Source organism: Rhinolophus sinicus, chromosome 6, assembly GCF_057876585.1.
Source record: "Rhinolophus sinicus isolate RSI-liver-muscle chromosome 6, RSI-T2T, whole genome shotgun sequence".
NCBI lineage: Eukaryota > Metazoa > Chordata > Mammalia > Chiroptera > Rhinolophidae > Rhinolophus > Rhinolophus sinicus.
Window position 1 is genome coordinate 36257043 of NC_142506.1, and position 17697 is coordinate 36274739.

Below are 17697 nucleotides of genomic sequence, written 5' to 3' on the forward strand. Positions count from 1 at the left end.
TCAATCCCAACAGACCTTCTCCAAGGCACATTGTATTGAAGCTGTCTAAAATCAACGACAAAGAAAGAATCCTCAAGGCAGCCAGGGAAAAGAAGACGGTAACTTACAAAGGAAAGCCCATTAGATTATCATCAGATTTTTCAGCAGAAACTCTACAAGCCAGGAGGGAGTGGAACCAAATATTCAAACTATTGAAAGAGAGAAACCATGAGCCAAGAATAATATATCCAGCAAAGATATCCTTTAGATATGAAGGAGGAATAAAGACCTTTCCAGACATACAGAAGCTGAGGGAATTTTCTAATACACGACCTGCACTACAAGAAATACTAAAGGAGGCTATTCGACCACCATCAACAGGGACAATTTGTGGCAACCACAACTCAAAAAGGGGGAGAGTAAAGGCCTGAACCGGAATATGGGAATGGAGAAAGTAAGCGTGCTGAAGAAAATGGAATACTCTAAATATCAAACTTTCTTTTACATAAACTTAAGGGTAACCACTCAAAAAAAACCCAGAACTGAACTATATACTGAAATAAAAGAAGAAACAGAGGGAAACATCATAGAATACCACCACACAGAAATAATAGACAACAACAAAAAGGCAAAGAAACAATGGAGACACAACCTTACCAGAAAACTAAGGATAGAATGACAGGAAATCCTCACATATCAATAATCACCCTAAATGTAAATGGACTGAACTCACCAATAAAAAGGCACAGAGTAGCAGATTGGATCAAAAAAATAAACCCAACCATATGCTGTCTCCAAGAGACACATCTCAGCTACAAGGACAAGCATAGACTCAAAGTGAAAGGGTGGAAATTGACACTCCAAGCAAATGGTACCCAGAGAAAATCAGGTGTAGCCATAATGATATCAGATGAAACAGACTTCAAGGTGAAAAAGATAACAAGAGACAAAGATGGACATTTCATAATGGTGAAGGGGACTGTACAACAAGAAGACATAACAGTCATCAATATTTATGCCCCCAATCAGGGAGCACCGAAATACACCAAGCAACTACTAACAGAACTAAAGGGAGAAATTGACCAAAACACAATTATACTAGGGGACTTAAATACATCATTGACAGCTATGGATAGATCATCCAAACAGAAAATAAATAACGAAATAGTAGCCCTAAATGACACATTAGATGAAATGGACATAATTGACATTTATAGAGCACTTCATCCTAAAACATCAGACTATACATTCTTTTCTAGTGTACATGGAACATTCTCAAGGATAGACCATATATTGGGACATAAAATCAGTCTCAACAAATTTAAGAAGATTGAAATCATACCATGCATATTCTCTGATCACAAGGCTTTGAAATTGGATATCAACTGTAAAAAGAAAGCGGGAAAAAACACAAATACATGGAGACTAAACAACATACTTTTAAAGAAGGACTGGGTCAAAGAAGAAATTAGAGGAGAGATCAAAAGATACATAGAAACAAATGACAATGAAAATACATCCTACCAAAATTTTTGGGATGCAGCGAAAGCAGTTTTAAGAGGGAAATTTATCTCATTACAGGCCTATCTCAAGAAACAAGAAAACTCCCAAATAAATAACCTCATGTTACACCTTAAAGAACTAGAAAAAGAAGAACAAGTAAAACCCAAGGTCAGCAGAAGAAAGGAAATAACAAAAATTAGAGCAGAACTAAATGAAATAGAGAACAAAAAGACAATAGAAAAAATTAATATGACAAAGAGCTGGTTCTTTGAAAAGATTAACAAAATTGACAAACCCTTGGCTAGACTTACTAAGATAAAAAGAGAGAAGACACTGATTAACAAAATCAGAAACGTAAATGGGGAAGTTATCACGGACACCACAGAAATACAAAGGATCATCCAAGAATACTATGAAGGACTATATGCCACCAAATTCAACAACCTAGAAGAAATGGACAAGTTCTTAGAAACATATAGCCTTCCAAGGCTGAACCATGAAGAACTGGAAAATCTAAACAGACCGATCACCAGTAACGAAATTGAATCAGTCATCCAAAACCTTCCCAAAAGCAAAAGTCCGGGACCAGATGGCTTCACTAGTGAATTCTACCAAACCTTCAAAGAGGATCTAATACCAATTCTGCACAAACTCTTCCAAAAAATTGAAGAAGAGACAGTACTCCCTAACTCATTTTATGAGGCCAACATTACCCTGATACCAAAACCTGGTAAGGACAGCACAAAAAAAGAAAACTACAGACCAATATCTCTGATGAATACCGATGCAAAAATCCTAACTAAAATTCTAGCAAATCGAATACAACAATGCATTAAAAAGATTATTCATCACGACCAAGTGGGGTTCATCCCCGGAGCACAAGGATGGTTCAACATACGCAAATCCATCAATGTGATACATCACATAAACAAAATAAAGGACAAAAATCATATGATTATATCAATTGATGCAGAAAAAGCATTTGACAAGATACAACATCCATTTATGATTAAAACACTTAATAAAATGGGTATAGAAGGAAAATACCTTAACATAATAAAGGCCATATATGACAAGCCCTCTGCTAATCTCATAATTAATGGAGAAAAACTGAAGCCCTTTGCTCTACGTTCAGGAACACGACAGGGATGTCCCCTATCACCTCTGCTTTTCAACATAGTGTTGGAAGTCCTTGCCAGAGCAATCAGGCAAGAGAAAGAAATAAAAGGCATCCAAATTGGGAATGAAGAAGTTAAATTATCACTCTTTGCAGATGACATGATGCTATATATAGAAAACCCTAAAGACTCCACCAAAAAGCTATTAGAAACAATCAACGAATACAGTAAAGTTGCCGGCTACAAAATCAACGCACAAAAGTCCATTGCCTTCCTATATACTAACAATGAAATCTCAGAAAAAGAAATACAAAAAAAAATTCCTTTTGCAATTGCAGCAAAAAGAACAAAATACCTAGGAATAAACTTAACCAAGGATGTGAAAGACCTATATGCTGAAAACTATAAGACATTTTTGAAAGAAATTGAAGAAGACACAAAGAAATGGAAAGACATTCCGTGCTCATGGATTGGAAGAATCAACATAGTTACAATGGCCATATTACCCAAAGCAATATACAGATTCAATGCAATCCCCATCAAAATCCCAATGGCATATTTTAAAGAAATAGAACAAAAAATCATCAGATTTGTTTGGAACCACAAAAGACCCCGAATAGCCAAAGCAATCTTAAGGAAAAAGAACAATAATGGAGGTATCACACTTCCTGACTTTGGCTTGTACTACAGGGCTACAATAATCAAAACAGCATGGTATTGGCAGAAAAACAGACACATAGACCAATGGAATAGAATTGAGAACCCAGAAATAAAACCACATAAATATGGACAGATAATTTTTGACAAAGAAGCTAAAAACATACAATGGAGCAAAGACAGCCTCTTCAATAAATGGTGCTGGGAGAATTGGATAGCCACGTGCAAAAGAATGAAATTGGACTGCTATTTGTCACCATGTACCAAAGTTAATTCAAAATGGATCAAAGATTTAAGCATAAGACCTGACACAATAAACTGCATAGAAGAAAACATAGGTACTAAACTTATGGACCTTGGGTTCAAAGAGCATTTTATGAACTTGACTCCAAAGGCAATGGAAGTAAAAGCTAAAATAAACGAATGGGACTATATGAAACTTAAAAGCTTCTGCACAGCAAAAGAAACCATTGACAAAATAAAGAGGCCACCAACTGAATGGGAGAAGATTTTTGCAAACAGTGCCTCCGATAAGGGGCTAGTATCCAGAATATACAAGGAACTCATGCAACTCAACAACAAAAAAACAAACAACCCAATTGAAAAATGGGCAGAGGACTTGAAGAGACATTTCTCCAAAGAGGACATACAAATGGCAAATAGACATATGAAAAAAATGCTCAACATCACTAATCATCAGAGAAATGCAAATCAAAACCACAATGAGATATCACCTCACCCCAGTGAGAATGGCTATCATCAACAAGACAAATAGTAACAAATGTTGGAGAGGTTGTGGAGAAAAAGGAACCCTCATACACTGTTGGTGGGAATGCAGACTGGTGCAGCCGTTATGGAAGGCAGTGTGGAGGTTCCTCAAAAAATTACGAATAGAATTGCCATATGACTCAGCAATCCCTCTCCTGGGTATCTACCCAAAAAATCTGAAAACATTTATAGATAAAGACACGTGTGTTCCAATGTTCATTGCAGCTTTGTTTACGGTGGCCAAGACATGGAAACAACCAAAATGTCCTTCGATAGATGAATGGATAAAGAAGTTGTGGTATATATACACAATGGAATACTATTCAGCGGTAAGAAAAGATGATATAGGAACATTTGTGACAACATGGATGGATCTTGAGAGTGTAATGCTGAGCAAAATAAGTCAGACAGAAAAAGCAGAGAACCATGTTATTTCACTGATATGTGGTATATAAACCAAAAACAACAAAAGAACAAATGAGAAACAGAAACTCATAGACACAGACAATAGTTTAGTGGTTACCAGAGGGTAAGGGGGGTAGTGGGTGGGAAATGAGGGTAAGGGGGATCAAATATATGGTGATGGAAGGAGAACTGACTCTGGGTGGTGAACACACAATGGGATTTATAGATGATGTAATACAGAATTGTACACCTGAAATCTATGTAATTTTACTAACAATTGTCACCCCAATAAATTTAAAAAATTAAAAAAATATATATCTGCAAGTCAATTAATGTGATACACCATGTAAATAACATGAAGCATAAAAGATCATATGACAGAGTTCCCAGATGGCTCAGTTGGTTGGAGCACGCACTCTCAAGAACAAGGTTGCCGGTTCTACTCCTCGACTCCAGCAAGGGATGGTGGGCTGTGCCCCCTGCAACTAACAATGGCAACTGGACATTGAGCTGAGCTGCGCCCTCCACAACTAATAATGAAAGGACAACAACTTGATTTGGAAAAGTCCCGGAAGTACACACTCTTCCCCAATAAAGTCCTGTTCCCCTTCCCCAATAAAAAAAAATAAATAAATAAATAATAAAATCTAAAAAATCATATGATCATCTCAATAGATTCAGAAAAAGCGTTTGACAAAATCCAGTATTCACTTATGATAAAAACTCTCAGCAAAGTGGGAATAGAGGGAACATAGGTCAACTTAATAAAGGCCATATATGACAAACTTACAGCTAACATCATACTCAATGGTGAAAAGCTAAAATTGTTTGCCTTAAGATCAAGAACAAGACAAGGATGTCCACTTTCACCACTTTTATTCAACATATCAATGTGTCGCATCCCACGCGATGTGGGGCGGAATGCAGCAACAGAGGCAGAGGCTTTCCTTAGCTGGGGGAAGGTCGGGGGCTGTGCCCACCTCTATGAACCCTGTGGGTTCTCCTGTTGGTCCCCAATCGACTGCCCCTGGTTTGAGTTGTCCCCCCTGTGGGGAATCTTACTTGTCATTGGCTGACCATCCATCTTTTGGGGGCCAAACAGGGAGACATAAGGTACAAGCACAAAGGTGAAGGAATGTCCCTGAAAGGATCCATCTCACAGACTCTCCTTTCTTTAGGGAAAGGTACGACGGGACAGATGGGTAGGCTGCTGAGTGGCCACATCTCCCCTTTTTTGTTTTTGAAGTATGAGAAACACAGACCTTGTAGATTTTTCTTCCACTTATGGCCCATCAGAGGTCTTGTTGTAAACAAAATAAACATAAAACAATAAACAGAATAGCAATAGCACCAGCAAATCCTCCACCTAGGGTTTTCACCCATGTGAGTGGATTCAAATCAGATAGTTCTTCCAAAGCTATGGGAAGTATCTCCTCTCCTGGGAGGACTGAGAGCTTTTCCACACCGTAGGGGCGTGGACGGGTATCTATAGATGTCTTCTCTTCCGTGGGCTGTTGTTCGTGGTGTGGTTTGACACACCGACCAGGAATCCACAGAGGTTTTTCTTCAGGACCTGGAGAAATACAAGCAAAGCCTCGTCCCCAGGTGAATAAAGTTCCTAGATGCGATTGATTAGTTTGAATGTCCTTCCACCAAATAGGCACATTTTCCAAAGGTTTTGGACTCTGGAGACTACTGAAATGTCTCAGCTGCAGTGCGTCCAAGGTGAGCCTTAGTATCTGAAGCAGATGAATTTAAAAAATTTAAAGTAAACATGGCTCTTGCTAATTGTATCTGTGGGGGGTCTCCTTTTTCTCCCCCTTTTTGTTTTTGTAATTGTTTTTTTCAATGTGGCATTAGCACGTTCAACAATAGCTTGACCCTGTGGGTTGTAAGGAATACCAGTGGTGTGAGTAATGTGCCATTCAGCACAGAATTTTGTAAACTTGGCACTGGTATATGCAGGGCCACTGTCTGTTTTGATCGCTAGAGGGAGTCCCATAATTGAAAAACAGACAAACAAGTGGCATATAGTGTGGGCAGCAGTCTCGCCACTTTGAGCTGTAGCTACAAGGAAGCCAGAAGCTGTATCAATGGTGACATGTACAAAGGACAAACATCCAAAGGAAGGAATATGAGTTACATCCATCGCCAAAGAGCATTGGGTACAAGACCCCTACTATTTACTCCTTCAGGGCATTCTTATGGAGCATTAAGAATCTGACAAGTTGGACAGGTTTGAACAATCTGTCGAGCTTGTTTTTTTAGTGATAGGAAACCAAGAGCAAGGACCACCAGCATTGGTATGGGTCAAGGAATGGAAATGTGTTGCCTCGGTAACATGGGCACTTCCTACTAATGAGTCTGTAAGAACATTACCTTGAGTCATAGGGCCGGGTAATGTAGTGTGAGCCCAAATGTGGGTGATAAAGAAAGGGTGTTGATGATTTCCCACAATCTGTTGGAGTTGGGTAAACAAAAGCCGAAGAGATTGATTAGGATTATTGGAGAGAGATGCTGTTTCAAATCTTTGTATTGTATGAACAACATAAGCAGAATCAGAAACAATGTTTAAAGGATCTGAGAAAGTTTGTAACACAGTTAAAACTGCAACTAACTCGGTCTTAGTGCTGAAGTACAATTAGTGTGAATAAGTTGATGACTGTTTTCACTGACAAGTACTGCTTTACCATTATTAGATCCATCTGTAAAAACTGTAAGGCCTTGAGGAGTAGGGGCCCGTCTGAGTTTTTTAGGTAAAATCCAATTAGTTTTTAGGAGAAACTGAAATAACTTATTTTTTGGATAATGATTGTCAATTGTTCCAAAAAATCACTAACAGCAATTTGCCAAGAATCGGAATGAATGCTTAAACATGTTATTTGTTGTTTTTTAAAAGGAACTACTATTTTACTTGGTCCTTGTCCATTTAAATGAAGCACTCTGGTGTGAGCTCGTGATATGAGTTCTGAGATTAAACTCTACATAGCTGGGAAGTGACTTAGTAAAATTGTTAGGCAGAAAAAGCTACTCCACCTGGTCATTTTGTTGAACAATAACCAATAACCGCTGTAGGCGAATGTGGAGTAGGGAAAACTAACATTTGTAAAGGCAAAGAAGGATCAATACATTGAACTTGAGCGTCCTGAATTTTCTTTTCAACTAATTCTAACTCTTTGTTGGCCTGAAGAGTTAGGGTGTGGGGGCTATCCAGTTGAGGACGGCCCCGCAAAAGGCTAAACAAATTACCAAGAGCATAAGTGGGGATACCGAGAGTTGGGCATAGCCAATTATTATCTCCCAGTAATTTTTGTAAATAATTTAAAGTAGAAATTTGATCGCTTCTAATTTGGACTTTCTGGGGCTTGATACACTGGCAGTCCACTGCTGTCCTTAGATATTGGACCGGTGTTATAGTTTGAATTTTATTTGGAGCAATGTAAAGTCCAGCGCAATCAAGCTGTTTTTAAAGTAATTCAAAGCATGCCCTTAAAAACTCTATTGATGGCACAGCACATAGAATATCATCCATATAATGAATAATATAACAATCTGGCAAATTAGTTCTTATAGGTTGTAATGTTCTAGCTACAAAAAGCTGACAAATTGTAGGGCTATTAAGCATTCCTTGTGGGAGGACTTTCCATTGAAATCTCCTCATAGGTTCCTTATTATTAATTGAAGGAACAGAAAATGAAAATCAAGGACAATCTTGAGGATGTAAAGAGATTGTATAGAAACAGTCTTGTAAATCTATAACTATTAAAGGCCAATTCTTAGGAATCATTGAAGGTTGTGGGATCCCAGGCTGTAAAGCACTCATGGGCTCAATTATAGCATTGATAGCTCATAGATCTGTGAGCAGTCGCCATTTTCCTGATTTTTTCTTAATAACAAATACAGGAGAATTCCAAGGGCTAATAGAAGATTCTATATGGTCTTGTTCTAATTGAGTTTGTATTAATTCTGTTAATGCCTCTTAATTTTTCTTTGGAGAGGGGCCACTGTTCTATCCATCGAGGCTTATTGTTTATCCATTTTAGGGCTACCAGAGTCAGTAGCTGTTCAACAGTGGACCCTACATAAAAAGCTCCTGATTTTCTGATTTAAATCCTAGTCCCTTATGTCCTTGTTGAGACGAGGGCTGTATAGGTTGAGTAATTCCCTGATTAAATCTTCCTTAACCTTCTCCTGGTTGATATCCCATTTGACTCATAATTTGTTGACTCTGAGGACTGTATTGTCCAGGTGGTATCCAAATTTCTGTTTTCCATTGTGTAAGTAGATCTTGACCCCATAAATTAACTGGAATGTCTGCAACATAGGGCTGTAAAAATCCTTTTTGTCCCTCTGGCCCGAAGCAGGGAAGAACGCAGACACTTGGGCACAAACCTGAAGCTCGGCCCACCCCTACTATATTAATGTTTGGCTCTTGTACTTTCCAATTCTTTGGCCATTCCTGAGGGCTAATTATGGACACATCTGCTCCTGTATCAACGATTCCAATAAATCTTTTGCCCTGAATTTCAACTTGACACACTGGGTGAATTTCTGATATCTTTTCTGCTAGAAATATTCCTGTCTGTCCTATGTTTTTAAACCTTCCAGTTCCCCTTTTTTGAGTTCTCTCTTTTCCTGGGAGAATGTATGGAAGCAAAAATAATTGTGCAATACGTTCTCCCTTTTTAGCTGTCTAAGGAACAGATGAGGACATTATAATTTGAATTTCTCCTTTATAGCCAGAATCAATAATACCTGTATGAACTGTAACTCCCTTGGATGTTAAACTAGAATGACCAAGGAGAAGTCCAACAGTACCTGGGGGAATTGGTCCAAAAAGTCCAGTGGGTACGTGTAAAGGAGATTCTCCAGGAAGTAATAAAATATTTTGTGCTGCACAGAGATCTGTAGCAGCACTGCCTTCTGTCATAGGACTTAATTGTTGAATTGAAAGTCGGGGGGGGGAGGTACTGCCTAATAAGGCAGTCTGATTTACATATGCCCCAGTTTTTGTTATGGGGGCCTGGGGCTGGCCCCACCTCTCGGTTCCCTGAAGAGGGATCCTATTTTTATGAAAAACTGATCGGCATTCAGAAGCCCAATGATTTCCTTTTTGGTAGTTAGGGCACAATCCAGGGGGTCTAGGTCCCTAACAGTATTAGTATTAGGCAAACAGGAACTGTTTTTATTTTTCTTTCTGCATTCTTTTCTGATATGGCCTGGCTTCCCACAATTGTAGCAACTACCAGGAAATTTATTTTGACCTATTTTTAATCCAGTCATGGCTTGGGCTAACATATTAGTTTTAAATAGTTCAGTCCCTACTCCTTGACACAAACGGATGTGTCCCATAGTGTCAGTTTTTCCTCTCAGGGTCCCGATGGCCTTCTTGCAGTCATCATGGCATTCTCATATGCCACGATTTGTAAAACTGTCTCAGCTGCCTGTAAATTGGTCACCTGTTTGCTGATAGCATCCTGTAACCTGGCAACAAATTCAGAGTATGGTTCTCAAGGACCTTGTAAGACTTTTTGAAATGACATCAGGGCTTTACCCTCAGTTTCTACTTTTTCCCATGCCATTAGGCAAATTCTTTGTAGTTGTTCATTCATTCCTAATTGATCTTCAGTGTTTTCCCAATGGCTACTCCCTAGCAATTGATGTTTGACAATAGCTATATTGTGAGCCTGATTGTGTTAGCTTGGGTTTCTTCACCATCAATCCACTAAGTTTTAAATTGCAAAAACTGGGCTGAGGAAAGACAAGTTTTGGCTAGGGTGTTCCAATCTGTGGGAATTAATCGATTGCCATCAGCTGCACTCCGTATAAGACCCATGGTGTAAGGAGAAGCAGGGCCGTACTGTGTTACAGTTTGTTTAAGCTCCTTTAAAAGCTTAAATGAAAATGACACATGTGAAAATTCCTGAACAATGTAGGGTGGTCTGGATTTGCGTCAGGTGTAACGCACTCATGAATGACAACAAGAAAGGCAAATGCCTTGATGTCTCCTTCCAGTCTCGCCTGCCTTATACCCTTCTCCACGGCAGAGAGAACTGCGGGAGAGCCTCCTGATGGAGGGGGAGGTGCGCGCCAACGGCAGAAAGAAAAGGATTAGCCTTTTTCTTTTCCTGCTGCCCTGGTGAATCCCATTCACATGCTGTAAAAGCCGGAGGCAGCAGATCAGGGAAGGGAGCTGAGGGCTCCAATGGTGTATATACTGTGGGAGCTTTCAGAAACCCTTCCTCCTTTTCCTCAGATTTCTGTACTTCTTTTTTTCCTGTATCTTTCTCATCAGTTTGTAAAGATTTTAAAACTGACCGGATTAATCTCCACGTATCCCAGATGGTTACTGGGAGAGAAACTCCTATACGATATAAATCGCGGAGTTCTGTACCAACTTTTTCCCATGTTTTTAAATCTAACGTCCCTAAATTTGGGAACCAAGAACAATGAGTTTCAATTACTTGGAGAAGCTCCTCTAATTTCTGATCTGACACTCTAGCTCCTCCAACCTCAAGAAGGTGCTTAAGCAAACAAATATAAGGCCTATATCAGCTATTAACATTCCCCATTATGTATAGAGAAAAGGCTAGAAAGGAAGGAGACTTTCACTCTGAAGGGATTCAGATGCCCATGTGGCCACGTCCCTCGCGGGACTTTCTGTCTTGGCTATGGTGCACCCGTATAAACCCCGGGCCTGGTTAACGCCGTCTGGCGCTAAGTCACCATTTTGCCTTATGACAGACCACGGAACCGCAGAGTAGGGCCCACACAAGCTCCATAGCTGAGGCCGTGAAGCATAAACACACACTCACACATTCACACCCTTGCACACAGAAAGAGAAAATTCCCCTTTTAACTTGGTCAAATTCTCCGAGAGTTACCCTACTTTCTTGCAGTAATTGTCGTGACCTCTCCTGGGCCTTGCGCCGTGAAACCTCTTTGAAACCTTTTTGTATTCCGACTCGAAGTCCACCTTCCTTCTCGAGCCCCACAAGTGAGTCCTAAAATCGGACCCCAGAATTTGGGGGGCCCCACGTTGGGCGCCATATGTCGCATCCCATGTAATGAGGGTTGTGGGGAGGAATGCAGCCACAGAGGCAGAGGCTTTCCTTAGCCTGGGGAAGGTCGGGGGCTGTGCCCACCTCTATGAACCCTGTGGGTTCTCCTGTTGGTCTCCACTCAACTGCCCCTGGCTTGAGTTGTCCCCCCCTGTGGGGAATCTTACTCGTCATTGGCTGACCAGCCAGCTTTTTGGGGCCAAACAGGGAGACATGAGGTGCAAGCACAAGGTGAAGCAAAGTCCCTGAAAGGATCCGTCTCACAGACTCTCCTTTCTTTAGGTGCAGGTACAAGGAGACAGATAGGTAGGCTGCTGTGTGGCCACATCACTGGAAATCCTAGCCACAGCAATCAGAGAAGAAATAAAAAGCAACTAAATATCAGTTTCCAATTTGGCCAAATTTCTGATCAAGAAGTTATTAATTCTTTTCAAATATCCTCTCAGATTTCAGTCAGAACAAAAGTAAATATTTCCAGCAATATTGAATAACCCTGTTAATTTTTATTTTATTTTCTCCTGACTATTTAAGGGAATAACATAGCAGTTTCCCAGGAAATTTCCCAGAGTTCTGTTAACTTTGGGAGGGGCTCATATAGGGGCATTTCAGTTGATGCTGAAGAATTTACACAGGGCATTTGAGGATACATTTTTTTCTTTCCATTGTCCCAGTTGATTACAATTGAGACATCAATTTCTGAGCCAGTGTTTTCATGATGATCTCCTAGGAGGGTGTATTGGGGAAGGCCTAGGTATTATTTTGGGTCTCTGGCCCTGGATCTGTTGTAGCTGTAAAGCTATTAGCTTGGCCATGTTTTTGTTCGTAATTTTGCTCTATGGTCCTTTCAAAATGCTCAACTATAGTCATGACTTAGTCAAGCCTCCAGCCTCACACCTATAGCTTATAAAAGCTATTTTCTGGGCCCTTTCTGGTCAAGGATATCAAATATCACTCTCAGGTTTTGCCATCATACTTTCTTCATCCATTTTTGGGCTTTCCCAGGTCCTACTAACATGTACACAAGCTGATAAAGATCTGGCAGCTCAGGGTCTTAGGTCCTAATAATAACTCCAAATTCTTAAAAAAACAAAACAAAAAAAAAAAACAGCAACAAAAAAATCCTTTCTCTTGGGGGATAGGGAATGCAAGGAACTTATCATACAGATTGTGTCTATTCCTATGAGGGATGGAGAGGGCCCACATGACAGATTGAACACCTCCCTGGTGTTGACTAGAAAATTCCAGTCTGGCTGGTTAAGATGACCTTTCTGGTGACGCTTGAAACTGCACTTAGGTCATGAGCTCTAGCACAAGTGATGCCATGTTGGGCCTGTGGTTTCTTCTTTAACACTACAAATTGTGGCAGGCAACCTCAGGCTCATATCATCACCACCGTGGGCCAGTGGGACTGAGTGAGCCAGTGATCTCAAAAACTCTTAACACATACCTAGGGATTGAGTGTCCGTGGCCCTAATTGACTTATTTGTATTACCCACCCATTCCTAAATCAATCTCTGAAGTTAAGGGGGATGAGCAGTACTGACTGGTCTAGCCTAGGTCATATGCTTCATTCTTGGAGCCCAGGGGTGAGGTCAAATTTGCCCAACACATATAGGTTCAAAGTGAAAGAGGGGTGGTATCCCAATGTAAAACAAGGGTACTTGTAGTCATACACACAAAATAGATTGTTAGGCCCCCAAATATGGAATATCTACTCCACTGATACAATTGCAAGTGAGATGAATATTTCAAAAAGAAACTGCACGGGGCCAATAGGGGTCTGACTTGGGGTGAGGTGTCAGGGACATATTCCCTAAGGAAGGAGCAGACATCAGTCAAGTGAAGGCTGTGGGTTTATATTCGTGAGAGGAGAAACTGGCATGGGAAGGCCCAGAGGTGAGAAAGAACAAAGCCCTTGTGAGGAACTTAAAGATCTATAATATGATTGGAGCTCAGAGAACAGGTATGGGGGAGACCAAGACCAGGGAGAGTGACATAGGTGAGGCAGGCAGCCCAGATGGGACAAGAGCCTGTAAGATGGACCTGTCACCTTTAATCCACGCCATAGTTCACTGCTGAGCTCCGTTCTTAATGGTTCTCTGGTGCTGAGTGTTCAGGCTTGTCACTCTGCATGGTAGCTGCAGGCCTAGTGCTGCATGAGTGTGAGAATCAAATGTGACCAGGTCACTTCCTTACTTTAAACATGAACAGAGTCCCACATTCACATGGCCTTCACGACCCTGCCCAGTCTCCAGCCTTCTGTCTCTCCCCACCCTTGGCTTCTCCCTGGCTGCTGGTCCTACACCCCCAGTTCAGAGGAGAATCAGGTCAGTGTGGGCACAAGCTATGGGACCTGTCCTCAGGACCTGTTCCTAGGTGCAGTGTCTGGCCTCACTGTACTCACCGATGCTGCCTATCTGCTGGACACCCACTGTGTGAACTGTGACAGCAGCTTTCACAGGATCTGGGGTTAAGATCAAATGAGGAGTGAGAAGTGACCTTCCAGAGAGAGGAAAGGGCATCAGAGCAGGAAGCCACAGGACCAAAAATGATGACCCTGAGCACTATCTCTGGGCACTAAAAGCTACTGAACACTGACCCAGACTCTAGCTTTGAACGCCTGGTAAAATTTTTCATACTTTTTTGAAGGGAGCTGTGGGGACAGAGCCAGGAGTGCAGCTTTCAGGCTCTCAGCCTCACGTGGAAAGGTGCTGGCTCAGGTAGTAAATGGCCATCAACTGTGATTGGATGGCCATCAGCTGTGGCTAGTTGGCTGTCAGCTGTAACCAGTGAGCCATTGGCCACTAATATAACTGCCATGGCTACGCTAGCAGCAAATGGGGGCTAGCAAGAAGATGGTGGCTGAGCTAGCAAGAGCGGATTGCAGTTAACATGGCGAATTGCAGCTAGCAAGTGGGGTTGGTTGGCAGAGAGAAATGGATGGCAGGTTGCGGATAGTGTGGCTCCTGCTTCTTGTGTCTCCATCCCAGCCGCCAGTGAGAATATAGTGGTATGACTCCCCTATCTATGGCTCCGTGGGTATTCCTTTTTGTCCTCACCATATCCTGCATTCTTATGTGGGGAGTGGGACCAGAGACCCCGCATGACAGGAGCCATGGGAAATGCAACTTCTTCAAGGTCATATACATAGGAAAGTGCAGAGAGCAAAAAAAGAGAGGGTCAAAACTAATTTTAATGCCTAATACTTCTTACCGTTGGATCTGGGCAGAATTTTCTCTCTAGTTCCTCTCTGGTTTCTGATCTCTTTCTGACTTATATTTAAGCTGCCCAGTTTACATAAGTGTTTTTAATTATAAGTTGCCTCCATTACTTTCTGGAAGTAGACTAATAAATGGAAGAAGACTTATAAAAGTGTAGTTTTTCTTTCTTCTTTTTTTTAATTCCACGGAGCCACTGTAGGTGTAAAATAATTTGCTGTAGATCAACTCTGGGTCTTCCCAGATTGTAAAGCATTTCCTTATCTTACATTTATGCTGTTAAAGTGGAAATAGCCACCACTGGTGGACAGCTTCCTCTGTTTAATTAGTTGTTTATTAATGCACAGCATACAATTTCCTCCTGCCAGACCAACAAGTGTAACTACAGCTGCAAGCACACATTTGTGCTAGGTAACAGATAACCAGGCTCAGGCCAATCATTTATTTTATGCAAAAAGACCAAAAAAGTGCATAAAGCCTCACAGGGGCCCCAGTGTCCTCTTGAATGTAGTTTATGTGCAGGAATTGCCTTCTGCATTTTCTCATTGGTCAGTTCGAAAATTACATTCCACCAATCTATTCTTAGAATCTGACCTTAGAGATCAACCCCTCCCACCCCTGGTGGCAGAATCTCTGGCTATAACTCCAGACTCTCTGAGTACACTGCTCTTCATCTTTGCACAATTTAGTAAATCTCAATTTTATATTTCTTGACATTGCAACTATGGGAAGTCAGCACAGTGCTTCTTGCTGGCTGGAGCTACAGCTACCAGAAAGCTGTGGAGAAGCTCTCCCAGCAGAAAGGAAGGCCCATGCAGGATCCAAACCTTGGCAATGCCGGGAGCCACTCAGCTGGGACATCAACAATATTCCTCAGCACCCATCTGCCCTCTTCTCCAGAGTATCTCCAGGCACATTATAGAGATGGCCTTGAGCTCTTTAAAGCAGGACTTAACCTGTCTGAATGTAGGTGCAACCATTTTTCTGCAAAGGGACTAAACCAACCCTCCTTCCTCCTTCCCCGACACTGGAGCTGAGCCAGGATGGGTGGAGAGCATGGCTGTGGGCCTTTCACCTGGCCTCCTTCCCAGATCGGCCAGGGATTACATGAACCTGCTAACCCCTTTCCCAACAGATCCTTAGTCCCAGCAAGGAGCCTAACAGAAACCATCCCCCACACGGAGGGAGGTCAGTTCTGAATCAGCTATCGTACTCGCTAAGCCTCACACCACTTAAGGTCTCTTTAAAAACAAGCCCTAGATGGCTGCCTCCCACACAGCAAGCCTCCTCAGAGGTGTTTTGCTAGATAAAAGGCCGTCCACTCCTGAGATAACTCTGTCCTCCTCCCCTCTCCCAGCAAAAGCAGCCGCTCCTGCAATTAATTGTTTATGGCTATCCACCAGCAAACATCTCCTCTACTTCAGAAGATTCATCTGGTGACAGTGAGCTCTTGCAGGGAGTTGGGGAAGGCTGGAGGCAGCCAGACCAGCTAGGAAAACAGGGCAAGAATAGGAGTCTGCGAGGTGGAGCAGGGGCAGAAAGAGGGGAGCTCCTGCAGCCTGCTGCTCACATGTGGTACTGACAGAACAGTTGGGCACCACCTGGGAGCTTATTGGGTATTCAGGCTACCAGTTCCCACCCCAGGCCTATTGGATCAAACTCTGCATTTTATAGACCCCTGGGTGGTGTGAAAGTTTGAGAAGCACTGAATCCTATAGGGCTCACGACTGATTAGATCAGAGATGAATCTCCAGGTGGTTTCTAAAACTTTTCCATACGGCTACTGTGAGCAATAAATGCCAGATACGAAAGTCTTCCTTTTGCAAAGTAAGAAAACATACCTTTTCTTAATTCTGGTAACAACACTGGGAGGTAGGTACTGTTATCCTATTTTACAGGTAAAGGAACTAGGATACTTGCCAAAGTTTACAAACTTAAAGAGGTGGGATTTCACCTGGGGACTGCTCTACTTCTAAACCTGCCAGTGAAGCAGGAATTCTTTGCTTTGAGACTGTGCCTGAAACCAAGCCCCAAACAAAAAACCCATGCACTCTAAATTTGAGCTGGAACTCACTTTAGGAATCTGGGCTAAGTCTCCATGGGAGGGGTGAGGCAGGGCTCACAGCTGCTCCGGTGAAAGAGCTGGGCACAAAGTCCCAGCACCCAGACCTTGTCTAGGCCTGTCCTTCAGCCGCAAGCTCCCTGGGAACAAAACAAAGCTCTTTGGGCCTCAGCCAGTCTGCCGACTCAACAGCTTCTGGGGTGGGTGGTGGACAATTTACCACAGATCTCATGGCTGCTCCTATGAGCTCACTGCCACTCCTGTGGGAGCTACCTTTCTGCAGCTTCACCAAGATAGAGCCCTAGTTGTGAGGCCTCTCTCCAGAAATGCAATGTACATCTGCTTTCTCTGGATCCAAGACCAGTGTCACTCCTCTGTGCCCAACTGCCCCAGGCAAAAGCAAAGGCTCTAGGCTTTCACAAGTTGTAGCTCAGACAATTTTTGCATTCATTGGTCATATATTATGTGCCCAGTAACCATGCTGGGTGCTTTTACATACTGTCTCGTTTTGTCCTTAACCTACTGAGATAAGCACTATTATTCCCATTTCACAGCAATGAAAACAGAGGTTGGTGGGTTATGGAGCTAGGATTTAAACCCGGGTCCTAACACCAGATCCAGTACTTCTTAACCACACAAGAACTGCATTGTCATGCGGGGCAGCCTGCGGGATCTCAGCTCCCGCTCCCCAAATAAGAACACAGGATATGGTGAGGCCAAAAAGGAATACCCACGGAGTCATAGATGGGGGAGTCATGCCACTATATTCTTGCTGGCAGCATCTGCCTCTCTGCAACCCACTCTTGCTAGCTCAGCCACCATCTTCTTGCTAGCCCCCATCTTCTGCTAGCGTAGGCACAGCAGTTATATTAGTGGCCAATGGCTCACTGGTTACAGCTGACAGCCATCTAGCCACAGCTGATGGC